The sequence below is a fragment of the Adiantum capillus-veneris genome, chromosome 5 (genome assembly GCF_014529385.1).
Source record: "Adiantum capillus-veneris isolate H3 chromosome 5, ASM1452938v2, whole genome shotgun sequence".
Classification (NCBI taxonomy): domain Eukaryota; kingdom Viridiplantae; phylum Streptophyta; class Polypodiopsida; order Polypodiales; family Pteridaceae; genus Adiantum; species Adiantum capillus-veneris.
Window position 1 is genome coordinate 95,401,236 of NC_140935.1, and position 17,132 is coordinate 95,418,367.

At 45.4% G+C, this 17,132-nt stretch overlaps 1 protein-coding gene across 7 annotated transcripts in view; it reads left to right on the forward strand.

Annotated features, from left to right (window-relative positions):
* The window catches only part of LOC147457762 (uncharacterized), a 105,589-nt gene that overhangs the window by 73,686 nt on the left and 14,771 nt on the right, over nt 1–17,132 (forward strand). The window lies entirely within an intron of this gene.

Below are 17,132 nucleotides of genomic sequence, written 5' to 3' on the forward strand. Positions count from 1 at the left end.
GTGTGCGTATCTCTCTGTGTGGAGTGGACAAACGGATAGTCTCTCTCCTCTCACTCCATAGGTGTGTTCCCTGTCTCGGCCAGGTGTGTTGTGTAAGCCGAGTGGTGCCCCATAGTGTGTGTGTATATCCTTCCAAGAGTGTGTGTCGGGTCATTATAGAGGCGTTCTGTGTGTTTCCATCCCGCCCACATTCTTTTGGTGCCCCCACGGAGGATCTTCTTCGAGTACCTTCTGCTTCGAGCTTCAAGCTTCGAGATTCAGGATTACAGGTTGCTGACTACAGGTTACAGGTTACAGGGACAGGTACATGTACAGGTGGCTAGAGTACAGTGATATACTAGCAGTGGTGTCACTTGCAGTTGCCGTGGATATGCATCATTTGACGCGTGTTTGAGTGCATTGTCTGCTGATATTGTACGTTACTTGTGGAAATTGCCATTGTACGCCTATGTGGAGCCATATTTACTTTTCTTTGGCAGTCCCAGCCATTTCTGAGACTTGGTCTGGAAGATAGTCATTTCTGAGATTTGACTATACGAGATTTGCATAAGCCTTCGTGTGAGGGTCGATAGCGTGAGGTAGTATTAAGCTGGGGGATTCTCAAATGTGGAGATCCTTTCGGTGATACAGGTAGCTGGAGCACCCTTTTTGTGACCTCGCCATAGGCTATGTACTAGTGATTTCTATTTGATGCTTGGGTTCTATTGTTGGCAGTTTATGCATACATAGACAGTCTATATGGGTTCACACTGCTCTACTTCTGGGGAAACTCTACCAAAATTTTTCCAAGTTATGATGGCTGGTTTTTTGGTCTTTTGAGCCATTTATGTTGTTATGTTGCTGAAATTTTGGCAAAATCAGAGGATAAGACAGGTGTGCTTTCTTGGGAGCTGCATGGTTGACTTTAATGGATGATCAAAATGGCCCTCAATTCACTCCTTTTCATTTAACTCAGAGAATCCAGATAAATGTTTATGTGTCCAGGAAGATTTTTTTCCAGCAACGCATAGTCTTTATGTTCGGGCCAAGAAGATTACGAGAGATCCTGGAATGTCCTTTGCCTGTTGTAATTCCGATGATTAACTATGAAAACTCATTTGATGTGCATGTGTTTGTCCTTATCTAAAGTTGAGCTCCATTGAAGTTTCTGGGAATTGAGTTAGTCAAAAGTTTTCGGTTCTTGCACGTGTGTTTGAAGGGGTTCTCAAAGCATCGTAACTTGGGTAGCCATGGCTTTCTCCTATCCGGAATTTCATGGAAGAAGTGATGAAGATGTGGAAGACTTTTTAGAAAAGATGGAGGTTTCCTGCATTAGTAACCAGATTCATGACCCAGCTCAGATGTTATGTCTTCTCCAAATTTGTTTGAAGAGTGATGCACGAGTTTGGTCCAAAGCATTTGAAGAGGAGTTGCGTGTGGCTGATCCACCTGTGAGATTGAGTTGGGACAATCTACGGCATGGATTGGAAGTGGAGTTTGTGAAAATAGAAGATCCTGACAAAGTGTGGCAAGAAGTACAGGCTTTAGTGCAAAAGGAAGGTGAGCCAGTAGATGCGTACATATGAAAGTTCTCACTGGCATGGGAGCGAATGTGCAAGGCCTTAGCACCACAAGTACCTCTGTCTGACAAGATGAAGAAGGACAGGTTCTTGGCTGGTCTTTGGGAGAATATACGTTGGAGAGTGGAGTTAAAGAAGCCTAGGACATATGAAGATGCATTGGAGGTGGCAAGGAACAAAGAGTGGAAGCTGAGGAAAATGAGTCAGTTAGAAGTGGAGTCTTTGCCCATGAGGTCTGAATTTTAGCCTATGGACTCTTTACAAGGTCGCATGCCAGGGGTTCTTCATGAACCAGTGGTTTCTGTTACTCCTCAGGTTATGTCAGTAGTGGTCACTACAGCAATGCAAGATGATGGGCTAAGGCAAGACATGAGGCAAGTGGTAGATTTAATGAAGAATCTCAGCCTAAACTTGCTAGGTCAAGTGAGAAGTAATCGAGGTCGAGGGAGGTTTGCAAATTAGCTAGGAGGTGAAGAAAGACCTAGGAATGGTGTTGGACAAAGCAATGGTAGGTTTTGGAGGCTGACGCCCACATGTTATAAGTGTGGAGAGTTGGGTCACATTAGCCCGCAATGTGATAAGCCACCAAGGATGGGGGGAGACATGTATCCATTGCCAAGACAGGTACTAACTAGGTCAAATGATTATGGCATTGAAAGTAAGGGAGAAGAAGAAACCAGTGGATTAACCCAGGAGGAAAAGGGAAAGACAAAAGTGTTAGGTGTAGTCACCTTGAAGAAGGCATCAAAGCTAGAGGATACATTAGTGATGCCTATTGGGAAGAGAACCATAGAGGACAAGGAAGAAGTGCCCCAGGTCCTAGCAAGAAGAAGCGAAAGAGTCATGAAGGCGAGGATGTCAAGGCCAAGAGGAAAAGGAGGGCTCGTCGCAAGTTTCATGTGTCAGATTTTCCACTAGGGGATGGGCAATTAAGCTATGACTTGAAGGAGGATCTGACAAGCAGGAAAGCAGATGTTACTTTTGGGCAGCTTATAGAGATGGTGCCTAAACTAAAGCGACAGTCGAAGAGGATGGTTAACCCAATGGAGAAAGAGCCAGAGAGAGGTTCAGTGAAGGTGTTGGCGATAGATGAGCTACCAGACATTTGTCCAATAGTAGATGTGTAGCATAAATGAAGAAAATTGGGACAAGGTCATGTGGATAGTGGAGCCCAAATATGCGTCATAACACACTCATGCGTTGAGAAGTGGGGTGTCAGGCTTCCAGATCAGATGGGCAAACCATCAAAAAGTAAAATGTTTGGGTGTTGTAAAGAGCTTAGAAGTGGAGGCATATGATGCAAAGACCAGTCTCGCTAAATGATCCGGCTTGACTTTTTTCTTCACTGGAATGAAATGAGCCTGCTTGCTAAATCTGTCAATAATAGTCCAGATACCATCGTGACCACTCTGTGTTCTCGGGAGATCAAAAATGAAATCCATCGCAATACTTTCCCAGGGGCGGGTTGGTATGGACAAAGGCTGTAACAATTCCTGTGCTTTATGCCTGTCAAACTTGACCTTCTGGCATACCAAGCAGCTGCGCACAAACTCGTTCACGTCCTTCTTGAGTCTCGGCCAAAAGAAGTATCTCTCTACCCCTTTCAAGGTGGTAGCAATGCCGCGGACCCGTAAAAGGCAGACAGTGGAATTCGGTGATAATCTTTTTCCTCAACGGTTGTGTAACACACACCATGGTCTTCTTCATCAAGTAGTCATCCCGAATGGAATATCCCGCTACTGTCTCCCCATCCCGTATCCGTGTAGAGATATGTGCAAAATCTGTATCTGTGGCATACTGATCGACCATATCCTTGAAGCTTCTATGATGTATCGCGGAAATAGCCAGAACCAACGGCTTCCGAGACAGAGCATCTGCCACCAAATTCTTTTGTCCCTGCACATGGAGAATCTGGAAGTGAAACTGTGACAAGATGTTCGCCCACCGCATCTGCTTTTTTGATAGCTGCTTTTGTGATAAGAAGTAGCGTAAACTCTGATGGTCTGTAAAGACTGTAAAATCCGCTCCTAGTAGGTAGTGCCGCCATTGAGTAAGAGCATGGATAACCGTCAAAAGCTCTTCCTCATAAATTTGTGATGTCAATTCCAGCCTTGAGAACAATTGGCTCTCGTAAGCAATGACATGTCCTTCTTGCATTAAGACCACACCTAGACTACGACCACAAGCATCACAATATACTTCAAATGACTTTTGCAAGTCCGACAAAGTCAAAACTGGTCCAGTGGTCAATTTCTCTTTCAGTGTCTGAAAGGCAGGCGCTACTGTGGGTCCCCACGAGAAAGGGACTCCTTTCTGTGTCAAGATATGCAAAGGGGAAGCAACCTCTGCAAACTTTCTAATGAACCGCCTATAGACGAACACAATCCCAAGAAGCTTCTAACTCCATGGATATTCTTTTTCCAAGAAACTCCATGGATATTCTTCAAGTCGGGCCAATCATGGATAGTCTCTAGCTTGGCCGGATCGATCTGCACTCCCGCTGCTGAGACAATGTGTCCCAATAAGTGTATCTCTGGTAGGACAAATTCAGTTTTCTTCGCATTAATCACTAACTTGTGATCTCGTAATGCTTGAAAGACTTGAAGTAGATGGTTTCTATGTTCTGCCTCATCCTTGGAGAAAACAATGATGTCGTCAAAGAGGTGCCAACAAAATACTCTATACTCTCTAAAAATCCTATCCATCATCCGGTTAAATGTCGTAGGAGCATAAGTTAAGCCAAAAGGCATCACCAAAAACTCAAATAACCCAAAAGTCGTTCGAAAGGCTGTCTTGTAGACGTCTCTCGTCGCAATTCGGATCTGATGATATCCACTTTTCAAGCCAATCCTACTAAAACACGAGGATCCCTGAAGTCGGTCAAGTATATCATCGATTCTAGGAATTGGAAATTTGTTCTTGATGGTGATTTTGTTGAGAGCTCTATAATCGATGTACATTCTCCCAGATCCGTCTTTCTTCAAAACCAACAACACAAGAGAGCAGTACGGTGAAGTACTACGCTGGACAAGACCCTTTTGCAAGAGGTCTTTGACTTGGTTCATAATCTCTTCGTTCTGGGCTCGGCTCACACGGTAAGGTGGCCGGCTCGGTGGTGTGCTTCCAGGTATCATATCAATGGTATGATCTTCAGGACGAGTAGGTGGTAACTCGCCTGGCAGGCCCTCGGAGAAGCAATTGGCATGAGAGTGGAGAAAATCTTGGCGTTCTTTATCAAGTTCAGACATATATGATATTTGTCCTATCCTCATCACTCAACTCTTTCAAAAAGATCGAGTAAACAAACAGACTGGATTTCATTAATTTAGAAATAGCCGAAGCCGATACAATAGGGACAGACTCACCCTTAAGTTTTATATCAAGTACAATGGTTCTGCCCTTCTCTGTGGTCAGTGTCGCTTTCCTCGCCCGATAGTCGACCACTGCGTTGTTCTTGTGGTACCAGGGAATTCCCCAAAGGACATGACAACCTTCCAAAGGCATTATGTAAAAGTCCTCATGCCCCAAATACCCCTGACAATGCAACCGAAGTTTGCCAATGACAGGTGTAATGGCTACGTCCCTGTCCGGTGCCGCTAGAACAGCCTCTGCAAGTGGTCTTATCCAATCGAGAGTGATCTCGAGCCTTGCCGCCAATTCTGGTGAAATGAAGTTGGCCTTGGCTCCTCCATCAAAGAAGATTAGGGCTTCTTGGTCTTTCACTTTGCCCCAAGCTCGGCAAAGTTTTGTACTCTTGTCTATCGTGTTGGGATCGGTACCCACGCAATTTGGAACCAGTCATGTTTTCATCTTGCCTTTTCTTCCACGGTCCTCAGCTGCTCTCGAACTCTCAGGCCTTTCATCGTCCTTGTTGTTCTGTTCTTTCTGTGCCTTTTTAGGGCACTTTGCGGAGATATGTCCAGTTTTCCCGCATCCAAAGCACTTCCCCTCCTTGATGAAGCGAGCCCTGTCTTGAGGAGTAAGCTTGGGTCGTGCATCCTTTTCTTTATTTTCCGGATTGCTCTTCCTCTTTCTACTTTCATTTGTTGAAGTCTGTTCAGCTCTTTGCATCATGATCTCATCTGTGGGGTAGGTCAGATTGCTAGAGTGAATGGCAAAGCCCCGTTTCGCATGACTCATTAACTCCAAATGGAAGCTGACTTTTGTTCTAAGCAGTGATCTCGGATCTCTGTCGGAAGACCCAAGGTAAACCGCTCAATCTGTTCCTTGAACGAGATCTTCTCAAATGAAGAGGTGGGTAGAAAAGAGCTCCAGAATCTCTCGCAATAAGCGTCCACTGTATCTTTCTTGGTCATCCGTAGATGGTTCCAAGCAGTGCGTATGTTGCGTTCATACTCCGGAGTCCGCCAAGAAGAAATAAAAAGCCTTTTGAATTTCAGCCATTCAACTGGCGCTATCTTATTAATAGAAGCGTTAACCACCAAGTTCGAGCATTCCCCTTAGAGTAAGAGGCAGCTCTCCGATTCTTAGAGTGCTTTGAATAACACCCTCCAGAGAAAGCTATGTCAAACTGTTGTACAAAAGACAAAGCCTTCGAACCATCTCTATAACCAGAAAACGTGTCAAATTTAATTGAATGTCCACCTTCCTTAAACTCTCGGACTTTCTTGCTTTTGTCTTCCACAAAGTCATATTGGTTGGCTTTTTAAAAATTATTCTTGTTTGCATAAAAACTGTTGTCATCAAAGTCTGAACTATCTGAAGACGAGTCCTCTGTAGAATTGTCAACCACGGGGCGAGATTTTGGCTTCTTTGCCTTTTTCTTGCCCTTTCCGAAGCTTTGCTTTTTGCTTCGCTTTTTGCCTTTTTTGTCTTCTTCGCTCGAGTCAGATGAGCTAGAAGAACTCTTAGAAGAAGAAGAAGAAGAAGAAGAAGAAGAACTGGGTACTCCTTCAAATCGAACACGCCTCTTTTGCTCTCTTGCCTTTTCAAAAGTAGACTAACGACCCAAATATCCCGGGAAGTTAGCTCCTTTCTTTTGCTTTTTGTTGTGCTTTTTCACTTTGTTTTGTGCGTCAAAAAGCTGTGCAATTCGTGTATCAACCACCTCTTCTAATTCTTGCTCTTTGTACATCCTTGAAGTATGAGGTTCCTTCAGGGCCGGTTTGAGGGGTGGCTCTGTGGTCTGCCGCCACTGCGCATGCACCTCATTGAAAGAGGTCTCGCTCATATATTTTGCAAATTTTGGGTCCTTCGCAAAATTGATCATCATCTTTGTTGCGTCGCAGATCACTCGTTGACGCTCCATCTCTTTGAGCTCCACCTGAGTGGGCCGAGGTGGGCCATACTCCTCGCGTGAATCTTCGTTGTGATCTCTTCCTGCATCGTCGGATGCAGAGGAAGTCGATCGATCTTTGCCTGAAGCCATAGGTGTTGCGTAAAAGGATCGGATTTCCCGTAGGAGAGAAATTGACCGCGCCTGATACCATTGTAACAGACTTGGACACTCCAAGTCGAGAATCTACCACGACACCACAAATAATCACTTCAAACAGTTCACAGTTCACAATTGATTCGACACTCGCCCAATGGAGTTCCGTGCCTAAAGATATTGGCCCCAAAGACTTGCGCCCCTTTCGGTATTTCTTTTTGTATTAATCTGTGTTCAAAGTACAAGAGTGTAGGCAGGTGGTCACACTCAGACTTTGCGTCCAGATGCTCCGAGTTATGAGAGGCCTACCCGCTTATTTAAAGGTTTTACAAAGGGATGCTAAAAGCAGAGCCCCAAAAGCTTCAAAAACTGTCCCAAAAGCTGAAAATCAAAATCTTTGAAAAATAAAGCAGGAGAGGCTTCCCTCTCTCTCTGAACCTCTTGCATAAAAATAAAGAAAACAGGTTCTCTCTCTCTCCTCTTCCGTAGGAAAAGCAATGCCCAAAAGCAGCGCCAAATCTGCCGCAAAAAGCACCGAAAATCGCGGAATCCGTACATCCTGCCACGTGTCATATTTTCCGCAATTTGCGGGCGTCCGTACTGCAGCCAGCCACGTCATCATTTGAGAATTTCCACAGGGCAGAGAGTGTGTGTAATAGGCAGCCATGTCACCGTTTGTGACAATAAGCCCTCTTCTTTCGTCGCACTAGGCGGCGAAAGATAATCCGTGACTGTCTATGTGTAGTAGTACCCATGAACACCTCTCTCTGTAATCTGATCCTCGTCTCTCTACACTCCTCATCATACCAATTGTTCTGAGGCATGCTCCCAAATCGTCTGCGTATAGGGATGCTGCATCATGGAGCGTCTCTGTCAGAATCTGGGTGAGCTCATCTAGTGGTCGTCCTGGCTCCTGAGTGCATAGCTGCCTATATATCTCATCAATGTACACGGGATCCGTCTCCCTCGTGAAGGTATACCGAGTACGTTGGAGGCCTCTCCCAATGGAACTATGTTGAACTGGAACGATAGAGTGAAAGACAAGATAGCATGATCGATTGCTACCCCAACTAGCCTAGTTCCCACCATGAAATCCTGAAAGGAAGAAACGAGTCCTGGTGGAGCCATAACATAATCCATTGTACTAGCGCCATGCCGATGTGAAAAGGATGTAAAATCACTTGCTGCAGGGAATCTCTGTAGGCCATTCAAAATGGCCAATCCATGTGCAGTCCCCATATCGATCAAGTATTTGCCATACTCAGTTTGCTCCTCATCCTGTGATAATCTAGATAGGCCCATTTCTGTAATATCAAGCTCTCGCATCAACTCCTCTGAGGTATCATAGTATACTGTCTAGTGATGGGAAGTCCTAGCATTGAAATCCCCCAAGATAATAATGTCGCCATCTCTGGAAAACTCCCATGTATCATCATCCAAAATGGAGAAGGGGGACTGTCCTCTAGGTGATGCATATATTGATGTACTAGGAGAAAAATAGCAAATAGCGATGTAGAGATATCTGCCTGTCTCTGCCTTCAGTCTCACCCACATGTACCTAGCATGCTCATTCCTCCGAGCTATATGTATCAGAGACTGTAGCTTCTCCCTGAATAAGACTGCCACTCCTCCTGAACCTCGTCCTCTGTGCTGATCGAGTCTTCTGTTTGCAAGTTGTCTCCCATATGTATTTGCTCAGATGGGGCATGGACTGCCTCGGGGCTTGATGCGTCTCAGAGTAGAAAATGATGTCTCTCCCTATGAAACTATCCTCAACTGCCCCTACATCAAGGCGCAAAGATCCATTACAATTCCATGTAGCCACTCTGAGTGTAGTCCCACAGGTCTCGCACCGTCATGCGGGACGGTTCTCCAGAATAACCACTCGTCCATCCCTGCAGAAGGCCAATTTCCCCTTCTCTCGAGTTGTCATTATCTCAGGCATAACTTCTTTCATATGAGCAAGCTGTGTGAGTGTGAGGTCATCTCCAAGAAATATGCCCGTTTTCTTTAGTGTAGGACGCTTCTTCAAGAAGTCCTTCTTTGCCTCCATGGATGGGAAGTGCATGATTAGAGTTCTTTCCTTTGAAGTCTTCCCATTTCCTTGTGTCTTCTTCCCTACCCTCCATGCCTTTGTATGAGTAGCCTCACTACCCATCATGCGGAGAAGTTATTTGCCTTCCCCTTCCACATCATCTCGGTCTTTTAGACCGGTTATTCGTATATGCAGAGCTCTAGTCTTCCTTCGTTGCCCTTCTTCTAAAGTCATGTTGATGATTGTAGGAGTGAGGATAGATGTGGTTTCTTTCCCTTTCCCTTTCTTAGCGACTTCTATCCATTTCTCGGCCTCATCCGCCTTCTTTTGTGTCTTTGTGATTACATCTACCCACGAAGACGTCTTTGCCTCATTTTGTTTCTCTTCCTCTTTGATCATCCGTACCTGTTCCTTGATGACCTTGATCTCCTTTATCACCGAGGACTGGAATTCACCTTCCTCTAGTCCGTTGCTTGCTCTATCAGCAAGCTCTCGCTTGAGGGCTGAGACCTCTTCTTTGAGTGCTCGTGAATCCGCCTTAAGTGCTTGTATCTCTAGGCGCAGGTCCTCTTTCTCCTTCTTCCATTGCGTGCCTTCGTTGAGGAACATTTGAAGAAGGTTTGCCTTCTCCTTCCACCATCCTTCGATCTCTGCTTTCCACACCTTCATCTCCCTTTCCACTTGTGTTATCCGCTTGTTTGTAAGCATGAAGGTTGCCTTCGTACGGGACTTGCGAATTGGTGAAGGGCTCATGACCTCCATCATAACGGCCTCTGTTGCGCAGGCCCTCAGTCCTACTTGTGTTTAGTAACACTGTTGAGTACTGATGGGGTTCTGCTGCTCCAACCCGCACTAGAGAGAGAGAGAGAGAGAGAGAGAGAGAGAGAGAGAGAGAGAGAGAGAGAGAGAGAGAGAGAGAGAGAGAGAGAGAGAGAGAGTACGACCTGTTTTCTATTCCTGCAAGGCCTAAATCTACGCTTTCTATTGTGAGGCCGTACTGCACAATCGTTGGTCTGCCTGCTGGTCGACGCGCCCTATTTGAACCTGGTGAGAGCTGCTTTACTGTTGTTCAGACTGTTGTTCCAACGCACGTTAACGTCTTTCTCAGCCTGTAGCGTGAACCTGCCAGCATGCAAACCTGCTCCCAAGCAACGTGCGAACCTGCCCTCTCTGTTCACTGGCGGGCAACAGTGCAGCAGCGCGCACGAGCAGCAGGGGCTTCAGCGCAGCAAACACTAGCTACAGCCTGTGCGCAGCGCGAGTACAGGGCAGCAGTGTGCGAACCTGCCCTCTCTGTTCACCGGCGGGCAACAAGGCAGCAGCGCACACGAGCAGCACGGGCTTCAGCGCAACAAACACTAGCTACCACCTGCGCCCGCGCAGCGTGAGTATAGGGCAGGAGAAGTTCACGCCATTAGAGAGAGAGAGAGAGAGAGAGAGAGAGAGAGAGAGAGAGAGAGAGAGAGAGAGAGAGAGAGAGAGAGAGAGAGAGAGTGCCGGCAGAAGCTCTTACAATTGGCTAAATCAGCCCTTTACATAGAGATGTGTGTTTTTGTGTGTTTTTACATAGCCCAAGTGCCAAGTGTCTCCACTTTCTTCTCCTCTCTAGGCCTCTAATGGGCTGTTTTGGACAAGTGGTTGATTCCTCATGTGTGTGTATGGTCACCTTGGCTTACAATGGCAGCTTTTGTGTTTTCATGCACTTGACATGCTTCATGTGCTCCTCACTAGGGTTGCTTGGTACTAGCCATGCTTGAACTGCCCTTTACTAGGGTCGCCTGATACTTGCCATGCTTGAACTGCAACCTCCCATGCAAGGACTCATCAAGGCATTGTCAAGCATAATATTTGGCTTACATTTCAATCGAAGCATTGCCAATCCCCAATAACTTATGGGACCCCGTTTGGTGGGGCCTAAAATAAAGCAGTCACACACACTCCAAATTTGCGTAGAGCCGATGATGTGGCAGCTCTATGTTTTGCCCTGCTTGCTGACGTGGCAATTGTACGGATTTCCGCTAATTGCGCTGGCAGCTTTGGGCGCTAGCTTTTGGGACCATATGCTTTTGGGTTTGAAGCTTTTCATGTAAACTGCTTTTGATGGCCAAGGGCCTTCAAATAAGAGTTAGGGCTCACTCTCTGGCATCCTTCCTGCGAGAGATGCAGAGCAGTGCTGCGAGAGTTGTACATCGTTGAAGCAATATAAAGAAATACCAAAATCCGGGCCATAGTTTGGGGCCATTGCTCTCTTGAGGTGGAACTCCGCCACTCGGTGCCTCGTGTAAAGTGTATCTCTTTTAGTTTAGTTGTTTTGAAGCGTCCAAAGTTTGTTTAGTCCGTTCTTTTCCGTTGGCATGTGGTGTTGTCTTGTTACACTGGTATTAGAGCTCTAATCGAGTGCCTTTTTGAAAGCATACCGGTCCTTGAAAGAACAAACAAAGCAAGATGGCATTTCTGGATTCTACAAAGTACGTGCAGTTTCTTCTCAATGAGCTCCGCGACATACTTTCGCGGCATCCTCAATAGAATCTACCAATGCTGCAAAGTTTCGAGTAGTTCCTGAATTACATGTTGCTCCCTTTGATGTCTCAGGTGGTATCACCTCCTCCGACACTAGAAAGTACAAGAGTCTCTAACCGACAACCTACTCAACCTTTTGTTCCAATTGGGGGAATTTTTAGGAACATGGTACAACCATCTTGATCCAGTGCAACTACCTTTGCCATCATCGTTGCCACCACCTCCCCGCCGCCACCGCCTCCTCGGTACAATGGTTGGAGCCCTTATGGATATCCCTACTATCCACATCCGGAGTCTGCATCGAACCAACCAAAAGATTTTAAGGATGGTGGGACTACTGTAAAATTCTCACTTTTTTTGGAGTGAAAGATAGGAAGAAAGCCTTGCAGTTCCTTCAACGGTTTGACAACATCTATGCTTTGGGGAACTACACAGAAGAGTCAAAGACTTCTTGAGCTGTGGGATTCCTCAAGGATAATGCTATGCAGTGGTGGAGTTCAACGCTACCCAACCGCATGCTCCAAGGACTTGGCAGGCTTTCAAGACTATTTTTGCACGAAGTTACATTATCTCCTTGTTTGAAGTCCAGATTTTGTCAGAATGGGAGGGTTTGAAAATGCTTGCCATGGAGACGGTGGAAGACTATAACCAAAGGTTCCTCGATCTCTACCTTCCGGTGTCTTTCTTCAAGCTGATTCCCTTGGAGGACCAATGCAAGCGATATACAATTGGACTACCATCTTTACAGGAGTACTATCTTTCTAAACAAGTACCGTGAACTAAGTGTGTGATTTTGTGAATTGCATGCTTTGAGAATGTACTATCTGTGGGGATGGTCATGGGCTTGGTTTGCTTAAATTGTGAAAAAGAAAAGATATGAATCTGATAGTAAGAAGATTTAGGAGATCAAGACATCTGTGAAAAGATCAGCGTGGTCTGGGTGTGATTGCTAAATGGTTACAATGATCATGATTTGTATATGAGACCCTCGACGGAAATATGAACTAATTGGTGACTGATGTCTTTGTAGAAAAGCTGGATTTGTGGAGTCTGGTGCATGGGAACAAAGTTAGTGTCTACTGAAAAAAGTTTCTGTACTTTGGCTGTTTTGCAGGCGTATCAAGAGTGATTATAGTTATTTAAAAAGAGGGGGGGTATATCACAAAGTGATGACGTGGCGTGCCCAACTAGAAGGAATTGGCTGAGAGGACAAGAAGAAGAAGTGTAGAAGTTGTGACCGAGGGGCCTAAAAGGGGTTAGGATTTTAAAAACCTAACCCACCAACTTAAAGAACTTATGGAGCATCGGCCGAGGGATCTAAAACCCTAATAAGACAGAGCACTAAAGCTGAGGTAGATTTCTATAAATCGCGCGTGTTTTGCGTTGGTTGCAAAATTGGCAATTTTGCACATGCTTTTGTTAACAGATGCTTTTGGATCAAGTGCTTTTGGGGCTCTGCTTTTGGGCATCCTTTGTAGTGTTTTTTTTTTCAAGAAAAAGATCCTTCCATTAGTTAATAAAATTGCCAAAAGGGCTACAACCGGCCTCTGCTAGAGAGGGCTACATCAGAAAAGGGGGGTGACTCTCCCAATGAAAAGACAATATATGTACAATGAGGGCTAAATCACGAGATGGGGGGAGGAAACAACCACACAGGTGGCCAGTAATGCCATCTAGGCACGCCCTGGACTATGGTGAAGAAGGGCCTGGATGCCAGAGTCGTAAGAAAGCCTCGCGGCGCTCCCACATGCGGTCAGAACTGCCTGAAGTCTCTCAAACTGGCCTTTGAGTGTATGGATCAACTTGAGCCAAATGTCACGAACAGTCTTTGCTGGTTGGATAGGAGCAGCCTCAAAGATGCGGAAGTAGCGGGCCGCCAGATGAACCAGAGTGTCAGACTGGAGATGAGCTTCCAACACCACTCTCTATCACTACACCACTCTTGGGGGATGAGCTCTGTGGTAGGCTAGAGTGTGGGCCGACCCCCTTTAATCACAATCATCCCTGATGGAAGCCATCTCAAAATCGGAGCGTTGGGCCCGTGAGTGTGGACTGGGCTGCATCACCCCAAGTGTACAGACTGGGTGTGGAAAGTGCTGACATTATCCTGTTGCTGAAGCCAAACATGTTGTGCCATGGGGCAGTCCCACAAATAGTGACACTGAGTCTCCAATGGGTGGCCATAGGTTGTGCATGCTGCCGAGAGGCTGCTGTGTACCAACCAACTCCCGATTGTAGTGGCTCTATGCGCAACTAGCCACTGAAACATGGTAACTCTCCTTGGTCGTGTGATGTCCCACAAGCGCTCTCAAAAAACTGACAGGAACTGGATTGTGAGACTCTCCTCGTGCCAGTGGAGTGCAGCAGCAAGGTGAGCCTCGCTCCGTGCTGTCAGTATGTGGCGTCCTAGGCGATTTGTGTATTGGAAAAAAGGGGTCCCTGGGTGATCGGCTGAAGAGAAAGGATCTGGCCAAAACCACTCTCTCAGGTCCCACTGCACTCGTACCAAAGGGTGGCTCTCCCAAGCCTAGAGCCGCCAGTGTCCTCACTCAAGATTTGTCGGGTTGGGGCCTATGACACTAGTCTTCCACAGATGCCCACAACTCGAATCCTCTGAAAACACTTTGCACCTTGTGGTGCCAGGCCCTCACTTTCTACATATGAGCTCGAGTTCGCCTCTAGCCATACAACTCGGTACCTGTACCTCACCTTAAGCAGGAGGGGATGTCGCGTGCACATGGCTCTGTGTGCCACGTGGACATGCGTCATCGACCTCCAGAGCCATTTTTCACCTGTCCCTAGATAGGAGTGTCTAGAAATCAGCCATTTTGCCTCAACAATCAGCTTGGTGTTTTACTCCACGGCGGCGGATCAGCTTAGCATTTTGTCATTTTCAGCAGAGCAGCCAGCCTTTTCAGATTTCAGCCCCTTTCCTTGTCGGAACGGCACGGATCTGTCATTAATCTTCCCATTGCGGTCCGGTACTTCGGCAGCCCATTGAGCCTTCTCGGTCATCCCTCGCTGCATTGAGTGCTCCCATTGCTATCCATAGCCGGCCCTATCATTGTCTGCGTTTTCACCCCTTCATTCCTCTCACATTGGGAGCGCAAAATCAGCCCCATATCTACCCCTTGGTGGGCATCAACAATCCCACATTGAGAAGGATCAAATGGTGCATCAAACCAGGCGAGAGGTGCTTCATCTTGAAGCGTTACCGTGTCGACATTCCCCATTCGAGTCATTAGTGTCTGCACTTGAGGTATTGCATGTGTGTACTTTCCATTTACGCAATTGAAAGCAAATACCACATCAGCAACGGTGTGGGGGGGCCCTTGAGAGGGTTGGTTGGGACTCCATCGGGTCTCTCTCTCTCTCTCTCTCTCTCTCTCTCTCTCTCTCTCTCTCTCTCTCTGTGCACATCTCTACCTCTCTCTCATTCCCTCTCTTGAGGAAAATAAAAGGAACCATCATTCATGCTAAGAAGCCAACACTAACTCAAGGAAAGAAGTGAAGATTTGTGGAAGTGTAAAACCTAGATCCTCACCATTTCAATTCCACTGCACCTGACATTGGTATCGTTAATCTCCAAAAAAGTTTTTTCTTTCTCTTCTGTTTTTGGTTGTGTTTGCATCCCTTCGGTGATACTCCTCTCACTCTTGGAATAGTAGGCCTACCATAGCGCGTGGCACCGTGCGCCATGAGGGTCAGAAAAATACCGGGTGTTGCATGCGGGGTGCGCCGATGAGGGGGTAGATAGTCTTCTAAAGATTAGTCTGTGACCTTCCTTGAACCAAGAGCAGTATTCCTTGCATGGTCAAGACTCGTAGCGGTATGGAAACCTCCATCAATTCAGAAGGTGAGCAAGTTCCACCTTCGGATCCTCCAATGAGTTCCCCCCCCTACCCCTCCATCCTTGCCACCAAATCCCATGGATTCCATGATGCGGATGATGATGGAGATGATGATGTGGCAAGATGAAGCGCGCCGACAAGAGCGTGTGGAAGCGGTGGAGCAATAGGAACGTCGATGGGCAGCCAAAGCCAAGGCTCGTAGACAGGAGCGTTAGGCAGACGTCGATGCTTGTAGGCTGGCAAGGGAAGCCATGCGTGATCTCATCAAAACCTTGGCGATCCAATCCGATACCTCTTCTTTGGAGACGGATTATGAAAAGCTTGCCAAGACCATTGTGGAGGCGACTAATGCTACATGGACGATCAACAAACCAATTCATAAGAAGATTACGTTCAGTAAGTATGACGGTGAGATGGATGCTATTGTCATTTATTCTTGGTTGCATCAATTTACATCTTATTTTGCGGTTGTTGAAAAGTCTGATAATCACAAAGTTCTCGTCTTCCATGCATCTCACATGTGATGACATCACCTAGAAGGATAAGTGGATGGAGAAGGAGGAACCTCACAAGGCGGCCTATTCGGAGTCTCTCCTTGTTTCCCCTCTTGAGCTTAGTTGGGAGGAGTTTGAGGAGGATCTAAAGACTCGCTTCTTGCCTCCACAGTATTTAAAGCGATTGAAGAAGGATTTTCGGGCTTTGTCTCAACAAGGTAAACCTGTGATGTTGTATGCTAATCGTGTGTCCCAGTTAGTGTAAGGTTTCCAGTTTCTGAAACCTTAGAAATTGTACAAAGCCTGATCAAATTAACTTGGTTGTTAAGAAGACACTGTAGAATGATCCAACTATGGCAAATATTGGTATTTTTGGAACCGTAACCAGAGCTTTACTTTGGTTAGAATTTTTCAGAACAGAATTCCGATAAAATTTGGAAAAGTTATAGGCTCTGAAAGGTTACACTATGAATTTAATTAGTCAAGTAAAATTGAAAGGTTTAAGTAATTATTACTGCTAAAGGCTTTTTATCCTAAAGTTCTAGAAATTGCAGATATTTCCAAGTTTAATCATTAAAAGTCAGAAAAAATAGCAGAAATCGATTTTGGAAGCTGAAGGGGGCTGTGTGGGGCTGTGATGAACTTGCCTAAGACAAATTTAGCAGCAGGTGGCGCTAGATGGAAGTTGGGAGCTTGCTTGAAGTGTCAGGACCTGCCAGAAACAGTCAAGGGACCCTGAAAAGCTATAAATAGACCCCCCTTTTTCACAAAAGATTAGACTCGGAGCCTTGGCAAATTCTCTCTTATCTAGAGGGATCTCTACTCAGAAATCACTAGAGAGCAAACTCTAATTGGCTAATCAACGATAATTAGCACTAACCCTTTTTAATTAGCAGAATTATGTTAATGTATTTATATTTTCTTAATTAATTCAATTAATTAAGAAGATTAAACCTACTTATACTCTAAAATTCTCTTCTAATTTTTAATTATGTGCTAATTATTGAGATTAAGCTTAAGGATACTAATCTAATTAATTATTATATTATATTAGAGTTGAAATTACTCATTTAAACCATAAATTAATGATAATTATACTAATTAAATTTAGATTAAGATAAGATAACTGTTAGAGTTGTGTTAAACTGTCAAGATGCTAGAAAAATTATTTTTTAATTTTTTGAATAATTTTGTAATTATTTAAGCAAAATAACATTGTTTTTAAGAGAAAAGTAAGAAGGAAAATGATCAAATTAACCCAAAAAGTTTTGAGATAATTGT